Source organism: Chrysochloris asiatica, unplaced genomic scaffold (genome assembly GCF_000296735.1).
Source record: "Chrysochloris asiatica unplaced genomic scaffold, ChrAsi1.0 scaffold00079, whole genome shotgun sequence".
NCBI lineage: Eukaryota > Metazoa > Chordata > Mammalia > Afrosoricida > Chrysochloridae > Chrysochloris > Chrysochloris asiatica.
The window spans coordinates 4,657,324-4,668,054 of NW_006408597.1; the positions used below are offsets into that span (position 1 = coordinate 4,657,324).

The following is a 10,731-nucleotide window of genomic DNA, read 5'->3' on the forward strand; positions in this document are numbered from 1 at the left end:
GGGATTATAATCATTGTAATGAAACAAGGTGTATGATTTGTTGAATGTAAAACTGATGATCTGCCCTTTAAACTTTTACTCAATTCACAATAAAAGTCTTAAAAAAAAAAGACTTCAATTAAAGTCTAGAACTATAAAAATCATCAATGAAAAAATATTAAGAAACCTAGGGGCTCTGAACATGGCATAAATACACTATCAAACATAACTGAAAACACACAACAGAAGACAAAATAGAAAACTGAAACCTCCTAAAAATTAGATACTATGTGCATCAAAGGATTTCACCAAAAGAGTAAAAAGAGGACCCACCGACAAGGAAAAATGTTTGGCAATGACATATCAGACAAAAGACTACTCTTAAAGTTAATGCCTCAACAAGAAGAAGACGAACAATTCAATTAAAAAATGGGCAGAGGACATGAACAGACACTTCACCAAAGAAGACCTTCAGGTGGCCAAGAAACATTTGAAGAAATGCTTATGATTATTAACCATTGTTGTTGATGGTAGTGGTGAGTCAGTTCTGAATCATAGTGACCCAGTATAGGGTTTCTGAGAAGTGGTTGATAGGTTTGGACCTCCGACCTTGTGTTTAGCATTAATGATTGTTGTTGTTATTGTTAAGTGCCATTGAGTTGGTTCTGACTTATAGTGACCCTATATAGGGTTTCCGAGGAGCAACTGGTGAACTGCGAATCTTGTGGTTCAAATCAACTTTTCAGTCTAGCACATTAACCCACCAGGATTGCAGCATTAATGATTGCAGCACTGACACATAGTGACCTTATGCATAGCAGAACGACACACTACCCGATCCTGGGTCAACCGCACTACTGTTGCCACACTTGAGTCATTAATGATTAGAGAGATACAAATCAAAACAACAATGAGATATCATCTTACTTTAGTATTAATAGCTAAGTTCCAAAAATCAGAAAACAACAAATGCTGGTGAGGGATTACAGAGACTGGGACCTTTCTATATTGCTGATGAGCTGTTAAATGGAAAATGGTACAGCACTTCCTCAAAAAGTTGGAAATAGCAATACTGTATGACCCACCAATCCCCCTACTTGGTATATATCCCCAAGCGGTAAGAGCCACAACACGAGAAGATATATGCACATCCATATTCATCTCAGACGTATTCACAATAGCAAAAGAGATGAAGCCAGCCTAAATATCCATCACTAGAAGAATGATTAAACAAACTTTGATACATACACACAATGGAATACTACATAATGCTGAAGAATGATGATGAATCTGTGAAACACCTCAACAACATGAATGAATCTGGAGGACATTATGCTGAGTGAAATTAATCACAAAAGGACAAATAGTGTATGAAACCACTGTTTTAAAATGTTCATTAAAAGGTTTACTTGATAAAAGAAACAAACATGTTATGATGATTATGGGGGCAGGAGGGGAAATTGTTCATGGGCTCAAGGGTAGACACAGCCTGGTGATTGAGATACAGCTTTTGGCTTGTTACTGTATCTTAGTAGAGACTGTTAGCATAGGTGATTGGTAAGACCATTTTCAACATGAGGGAGGTTGGCAGAGGAAAGATAGAGAGAGGTAGCAGGAGACACACGGAGGAATGCAAGAGTCAAAGTGAATACTGCTGGTGGGACTGTAAAATGGTGCAACTACTGTGGAAAACAGTATGATAATTTCTCAAAAAGTTGGAAACAGAAATACTGTATGACCTAGCAACCCCTGTACTTGGTCTATATCCTCAAGAAACAAAAGCTGTGACACGAGTAGATGAATGTATACCCACGTTCATTGCAGCTCTATTCACAATAGCAAAGAGACAGAGACAACCTAAGTGCCCATCAACAGAATAGTTAAACAAACTTCAGTACATACACACAATGGAATATTAAGTAATGTTGAAGAATAATGATAAATCTGCAAAACACCTCACAACTTGGATGAACCTGGAAGACATGCAGAGTGAAATTAATCACAAAAGGACAAATGTTGCATAAGACCACTGTTGTAAAAAGTTAAGAAAATATTTTCTAGCTAAATGGATCATTTCTATGATGGTTAAATGGAGTCCTAGGGTGGCACAGTGGGTTAATGTGCTGGACTGCAAAGTCAATTTTAACAGCAAGGTCAGCAGTTCAAGCTCACCAGTCACTCCTTGGAAACTCTATACAAGGTTGCAATGGGTTGGAACTGACTCAATGGCACTTAACAACAACAAATGATGCTTACAGAGTGGATGGGGAGTGGCGTGAAGAGAGAAAAACCGTAAGCACATAAAGGTAAATACTGCTAACTGATGATATGTGGAAAGGACTGCAATTGTTATAATGACACAAAGTGTATAATTTATTGAATGTGGAATTGATGATCTGTTCTATAAACCTTCACTCAATTCATACACACAACACACACACAAGTTAGAAAAAAAAATGAAAGTGATTAAATGTTAATACTATTAACTGATGGTACATGGAGGGAAAACAGTAATTGTATTGAAGCAAAGTATAAGATTTGTTGAGTGTAAAACTGATAATCTGCCCTGTTCAATTCACAATAAAAAGTGTTTTTTTTTTAAAAAAAAAAAAACACCAGAAAATTGTAAAAGAAAATAAGAGTGATACAAATAAATCTGAATAGGGAATAAAACTCTGTGTCCTGAAAAAATAATCTGACAAACTGCATTATGTGAAGAAGGACATGACATTAGGATTGGAGGAGATTCATTAACAACCTGAGAAATGCAGATGATACGACCTTGCTAGCTGGAAGTCAAGAGGACTTGAAATTCTGATGTGGGTCAAAGACTACAGTGTTCTACTGAATCTCAATGTAAAGAAAAAAAATTTTTTTAAACCTCACATCTAGACCAATAAATAACATCATGATAAATGGAGAAAAGATTGAAGTTATCAAAAACTTCAGTTTGTTTGTATCCACAACCAGCACTCATGGAAGCAGCAGTCAAGAAATAAAATGACATATTGCATTAGGCAAATCTGCTGCTAAAAACCTTTTTAATGTTTTAAAGAGTAAAGAGGAATTAAAGTGCACCTGACCATGGAATTTTCATTCATTTCAAAGTTGGACAATGAATAAGGAAGACTGTAAAAGAATTGATGCATTTGAATTATGGTGTCAATGAAGAATACTGAAAATACCATGAACTGCCAAAAGAACAAACCTGTCTGGCAAGAAGAACATCCATAATGCTCCTTAAAAGTCAGGATGGCAAGACTTCATTTCTCATACTTCAGACACGTCAGGAGGGATCAGTCCCTGGAGAAGGACATCATGTTTGGTAAACTGGAGGGTTGGGGAGGAAGAGGAAGACCCCCAATGAGATGTATTGACACAGTGCAGCAGCAATTGGCTCAAATATAACAACAATTGTACAGGCCATGATAGTGTTTTGTTCTGTTGTGCACAGGGTTACTATGAGTTGAGACCAACTTGAGGGAACCTAACGACAACAACAGCCATCACCCCACTTTACTCCTTACGTCTTTGTTCCACCTTACTTTGTTGTTGTTAAATGCTATCAAGTTGGTTTTGACTCATAGTGACCCTTTGTAGGGTTTCCGAGGCTTTAATCCTTTGTGGTAGCAGAAAGCCTCATCTATCTTTCTCCCACAGAGTGCCTAGTGGACCAGAACTGCTGACCTTGTGTTTGCAATCCAGTTCTTAGCCTACTGAGCCATAGTTCTCCCCTTAATCTGTAGTCCTACTTTAGTCTTGTCTCATTAACAACTAACTAACATCAAAATAGGTCCATACTCACAGGCAAGGATTTACAATACATCTGAAACAATATGGCTAGAAGGACCATATTAAATAATTAGCTGCCCTGTAACCACAACATGATGGATTAACACACTGCCAGCAACAATGTGCTTAAACAAAACGATTTTGAAGAATGCACTGGACTGGGCAGTGTTTGATTCTGTTCTGCGTAGGGTCGCTATGAGTTGGAATAAACTTGATGGCAGTTAACAACAGCCTTGGAAAGTCACTTAACTTTAGTTTTCTTACCTAGGTGAATAATTATCAAGATATCATTGAATGTTAGAATTTGCAGAGAAATCACATCTCTCATATTATACACAGTGTAACTCTCAAATGACACAGATGGTATGGTGTTGGTGAAAAGTTACTAAAAACAAAAAAAATCTATTTCCAATCCAGAAAGTGTTTCCACAGAAATAGAAGAAAAAGAAAAGTTTTATCATTGAATAAGCATTAAACCAGAATGTGATGCATCACAAGGCAATCTGTTGAAGAAATTGCAAAAACAGAATGAATACGTAACTAACATATAGCTACAATCCATTATATTCGAAGTAGTTAATTTTCTAATCATTTTGGCCCAGAGATAGGATTATTGTTATTGTGGTTAAGGCTGTTGAGTCAGTTCTGACCTGCAGCAACCCTGTATAAGGTTTCTGAGAAGTGGCTGGTGAGCTTGAATCGCTGACCTTGCAGATCAACCTGACTACAGTCCAGATCATTAACCCACAGCGTCACACCAGGACTCCAGAGATCGGGTTGTTGTTGAGTTGGTTCCGACTCATAACGGCCCTGTGTAGGGTTTCCTATGACCTTGCAGCTCAAGCTGACTTTGCAGTCCAGAGCATTAACCCACAGTACCAACCAGGACTTCAGAAGGCCACCTCTTATTAGGTGTCAACTGGTTCTGACTCATCGTGACCCCATGTTCAACAGAAGAAAACACTGCCGGGTCTTGTGCCATCCTCAAAACATTGTTATGTTTGAGCCATTGTTATAGTCACTGGTCACTGCAGTTCACTGAAGGGCATCCTCTTTTTCACTGACTGTCTAGCAAGTTTGATGTCCTTCCCTTGGAACTGGCCCTTCCTAATAACATGGCCACATGAGTTTATTCTAGTTTTCTAAGAAACTGGAAGGTAGGGAAGGCTCACTTGTAGTTACACTTCAAAGATATAGCTGCTAGATCGTTGACGAGACCTATTAGATTCATATACTTTTCAAAGACACAAGGAAATAATTTACAAATTATTTAAAGTGAATTCTTAAAGAACCAGGGAAATGGAGACTTCCTTCCAGAACTGGAATAAGGTATATAAGGGCTCTAAACTCCATACACACACACACACACACACACACACGTACTGAAGTAGGTTCTGACCTACAGCGGCTTTACATAGGGCTTCTCAGGCTGTAATTTACAGGAGCAAAAAGCCTCATCTTTCTCCCTCAGAGTGGCTGGTAGATTTGAACTGCAGACTTTGCAGTTAGATGGCTAACTTGTAACCTGCTCTGGTCGTGTATTGGTTACAAAGTAAGGCTGTTAACCTCAAGGTAAGAAATTTGTAAGTTCCATGGGAGAAAGATAAGGCTTTCTGCTCCTGTGAAGTTTTCAGCCTTGGAAACCCTATGCAAGTCGCTATGAGTCAGAACTGATACCATAGCACATAACCACCAGATAGCCAAAGCTATCAGGGCTCCTTATACACATATTTTGTTGTTGTTGTTGTTACACACATATTAGGGGCTTCAAAAACGATGTGAAAAATCCCATGATCTTTTAATTCTATTTTCCACCAACTTTTTTTTAAAAGCTTTTATTGTGAATTGAGTGATAGTTTACATAGGAGAACATCGATTTTGCACTCATCCTATTGTATTTCATTTCATTGCAATAATTACAATCCCCTCCATGTATCATCATTCAACAGTACTTGCTTCTGTCTCCACTGATTTTTGTTGTTGTTGTTGTTTGTTTTTATGTACACAAAAACACTCAGGAATATAAAAACATTGAAACAACCCAAGGGCACATTCTACAAGCCAGCACACAGCCTTTCTCTTTCCATGAATCTAGCGTTCTAAGCTGCTCTATCTCTCCATGTCATCATCTCTGCCTCCACCTCTGGTGTCGCTACTTCTCTGGATAGGATCCCACATTCAGTTCGTGCTCTTCTCCCTTGATGGTCCTAGGGTCCTCTGTTCCTGAAATGTTGAATTACTACTCCCTGCTTTATGTTACAAAACTTCTACCTTTATAGTTATGACAATTGCAACTAGTCATGATAACAATTACTTATTATTGAGTCATAAGATTCTTATCCCCATCTTTTCACCAGACCTGTCTAAATTAGATAAAAACTATTCAGTGGGGATTCTACCTTTCCCTGCACACTCTGAAACTAAACTCTCTCTTGAAAACGTGTAAGACAGCCACTTTGTGCCTTTATAGCCCTCTCCCTCCCTCACCCCCTCCCTCCCTCACCCCCTCCCTCCCTCACCCCCATTTTAGGTAGCTAATGTCTAAATTGCCCATCCCTATCAACCCTGTGTACAGAGGGGATAGGATATAGGATTGAACCTTGATGTGAAGACTGCTTCCCTCTCAGCTGGTACTTTGAGCCACTACATCCATAAATATATGTCAAGTTCATCAAATTGTAGCAATTTATACTTGCTTCCTTTATCAAATTTCTTTATCTTCCTTTTTTTATATTACATATATAATTTTAATAACTTAAAAAAATTAATTGTGATAAATGTATATAACAATTTCTATTGTAAGCATTTTAATGGCACAACTCAGTAGCATTAATTATACTGACCATGTTGTACACACAGAAAACCATCAATTGCTGTTGAGTTGATTCAGATTCATAGTAACCTATAGGGCAGAATAGAACTGCTCCACAGATTTTCCAAGGCTATAATCTTTGTTTTGTTTTTTGATGCACACAAAAACAGTCAGGAATATATAATCATTTAAACAATCCAAGGGCACATTCTGCAAGCCTGCCTCCTGGCTGTCAGCATACAGCCTTTCTCTTTCCATGAGTCTAGAGTCCTCAGCTGCTCTATCTCTCCATGTCCTCATCTCTGCCTCTATCTCTGGTGTCACTGCTTCTCTGGATAGGGTTTCACATTCAGTTCATGCTCTTCTCCCTTGATGGTCCTAGGATCCTCTGTTCCTGGAATGTAAGGTTAACTACTCCCCTCTTTATGTTATAAAACTTCTACCTTTACAGTGTGACAATTGCAGTTAGTCATGATAACAATTGCTCACTATTGAATCATAGGAATCTCCTCATCTCCTTTCACCAGGCCCATCTAGACAAGATGAAAACTATTCAGTGGGGATTCTACTTTTTCCTGCACACTCTGAAACTAAACTCCCTCTTGAAAACTTGTAAGACAGCCATTTCGTGCCTTCATAGCTCTCCCATTTTAGATAGCCAATGCCTAAATTGCCCATTCCTATCAACCCTGTGTACAGAGGGGATGTGTTTATCCTTGATATGAAAACTGCTTCCCTCTCAGTTGGTATTTTGAGCTACTACATCCATAAGTATAGGTCAAGTTAATCAAATTGTAGCAATTTATACTTATTTCCTTTATCAAATTTCTTTTATCTTCCTCTTGTCAAGTTCTGATCATCAAGCCATTGAAGCTGGGTCAAATGGGTTTTAGCTGCAAGTTTGGGTGTTCTTATGCATCTGCCCTTATTTCATATCAGTTGGACGTTTCACTCTCAATTCTAGCCCTCCTTGTCTGTGGGCTTAGCAGTCAGTCCCCAGGTCTTACACTTCGGACCAATCAGCCCCTTCCTCTTGTTTCTTTCATCTCCAGGTCGACAGGAGTCTATGGAACATGGTTGAACTCAGCCCATATCTTCATTGCTGCCTTTCCCCCATTTCCACTTACCAGTAGACCCACATGGTCTTCAGCAAGCTTACATGCCTGCTTGTGTGTTCCATTTGAGTTTTGGTCTTGGAGAGGGGTTTGTCCTGAAGAGACTTGATTGCTTGCCTTGATGACTCACTGGCGAACAACTTGCTTATTCTTGTGGTAGCCAATCAGACTGCCATTTTTGTTTTTTATTTTTCCCTGCTGGTTTTTCTTTAAAACAGTATTTTCTGTTCCCCTAGCTGCTCCAGGCTGGTCTACATGTTCTTTCAAGTGGGAATGTCCCACCTCAGAAGGTTCTGGATGGGGCTCAAGATTCCACCTAAGGTCCTATGCACTACAAAGGCTCCAAAGAAGCCTATTTCACTGGACAAGTTCTAGAACCCCTGTTAGGTATTCAAATCAGTTATGGGTTGAAGATGGGCTTACAAGCTTTCTGTAATCATGTTTCCCAATATTCCTTTCTATCTCCCCAAGTGTCTATTTTACAATAGTAGGCAAAGGAAACCAATATTCATAAGAAAGTCAAGCATTTTAACATTATTTCCCTTCTTTTACCCATTTAAACTGCGCCTTGATCCCTGTATCACAGAGCCCTGTTGTTCCAAGGTTGAGCATATATCACTATTTACCTCTGTCCCATTTAGTCCCTGCAAACCTTCCTCAGTGTTCCCTTATCTACCTTGTTCTTCCATCACCCTCCCTCTTCTTGTGTATTGCTCTCCTCAGCACCCAAACTATGATACATCTATCCCCTAACTTGTACTCTATCGTCCCCTCCCTCCTGCCCCTGGTAACAAAGTTTTTTGTTTTTTGTTTTTCTTTTAGTATGAGTATCGTGTCTTAAGCTTTTTCAATAATGCTCTTATGCAATATTTCTCCTTTTGTTTCACCAACTTTTTTTTGAAGACTCCTTGCATATGTGTGCATGTGTGTTTGTGTGTTTGAACTATGCATGATATAACTTCTTTTTAAATGTGTAGCACTGTAGGATAATACACTGGACCACAAGGTCGGTTTGCACCACAAGGTCGGTGGTTCAAACTCACCAGTTGCTTCTTGGAAACCCTATACAATCTCGCAATGAGTCAAAAGTGACTCCATAACATTTAACAACAATAACATAAGATTAGTGATTAATCACAAAAGTGGGACATGCCATTTTAGTGGGATGAGATGAACTGGATTATAAAATTTTAGTGGAGGCAGAGTACTAAGATTTTTAGGATATACCACATTTTCTACAAAAGGAATATTCCACATATTCTATAATAAAGAAAATGTGTCAGTGAATTTAGTTGTTTCAAGAATTCATGTAAAATTCTGCTGATCTCCCATAACAAAAAGTTAACTTTTACCAATTTTGCTTTAAATGGTTCATATTTCAATTTTATGCTTGTTTTTTAATAAATACTATGATTATAAATAAAAAGATGTCCTAAAAGAAAATTTAATGATAAGAAAACAAATATTAGAACAAATTACTATACCACTCAATTTTAAAAAGAGCTTTCATTTCTAACATGTTATAATTAAAAACATTTCTATTCTTTGCTCTTAAAAATTCTTCAGTGGTTTCATTACTATTAAACTGTCAATCTGTGTCTACACATAATAAAGATAATAAATTACATACAATAAGGGTAAAAAATTGAGTCTCTCTTGAATTGCTATTGTACACTGAGGATTTTTGAGTCTTTTGAGGGATAAAGATGAGCAATTTGCTGTTCAGTTCATGATTACTAAAGTTAGGAATACATGTAAAGCTATTTCAACATTGGAAAATACACATTGTATTTTATCTTCTATGGTGGAACTGCTTACATGAGTAATGTTTATCTTTCCTGAATCTGTAAACTTAGTTCTCATTTAAGAATGAAATTGTTGTACTTCCTTGTAAATGCGTGTGCTGAAGTCATCAGACTAAGCTCCACACTAGTTTTGGACACCTCTATGCGTTCTTCATTAGGTATGCCCACATTGTTTAAGAAGAAAAACCCATTTAATAGAATTTCATATACCTCCTTTGCCCTTCTTTTCATGCAAGATTCAAGGACGTCAATGATGATGTGGTATGCAGTTATGTGAAATTCATCTCTGGCACTCAATGATACTTCTGGAGTATTTCTGTCATTAACTTGTTTCTTTCTAATACTTCTGCAACTATGAACTGCAGTATCCCTCCTCCCCCAACCTTTATTTTTTGACTTTCAAAGCTTTAAATATCTTCTCTAAAATTATGTAAATGCTCTGCTAAGGACTGCTAGTTGCTGTTGTTATTGTGTGATTCTTAGCAACCTAATGCACTACAGAATCAACATTGTTTCACAGAATGAAATAACCTGCACCATCCTCACAACAATTGTTACATTTCAGCCCATTGTTGGTGCCACTGTGTCAATCCATCTTGTCGCGATCTTACTTTTTTTAAAAAAATCTTTTATTGAAAAAATTTATATTTAGAATTATTCAGTTGGGTTTAGTTTGTTGTTGTTATGTGCCGGGGAGTCGGTTCCGACTCATAGCGACCCTGTACAGGGTTTCCGAGGCTGTAAATCTTTACGGGAGCAGGGTTTATTTTCGATAATCCCAATTTTGTTGGCAACATCCAAAGCATCATAGTCAGGAGCCAGTTGAACATATGCCTTCTTTTTGTCCATCAGGCCTGATCAAGGGGTTGATTTTGGCTACATCAATTTCATAGAGCTTCTTCTTCACAGCCTATTTGATCTGGTGTTTGTTGATCTTGACATCCACAATGAACACAAGTGTGTTGTTGTTATTTTCAATATTCTTCTTGGCTGACTCAGTAGTCAGAGGTAACTTGATGATGGCATAGTGGTCAAACTGGTTTCTCCTGGGTTCTCTTCTGAGGATATTTTGGCTGCCTTCAGAGTCTCAGTGTCTTGGGCCCCTGAAAGGTGGGGGACATGCAGATCTTTTTCTTGTGACTGGGACTCCTTTCAGCACTGACTTCTTGGCCTTCAATGCCTTTGCTTTGGGAGGGGCAGGGGCTTTCTTCTTGGCTTTCAGCATCAT

General features: G+C 38.1%; 1 pseudogene; it reads right to left on the reverse strand.

Annotated features, from left to right (window-relative positions):
* Positions 1–10,731, reverse strand: part of LOC102841095 — a 38,455-nt pseudogene extending 27,724 nt beyond the window's left edge.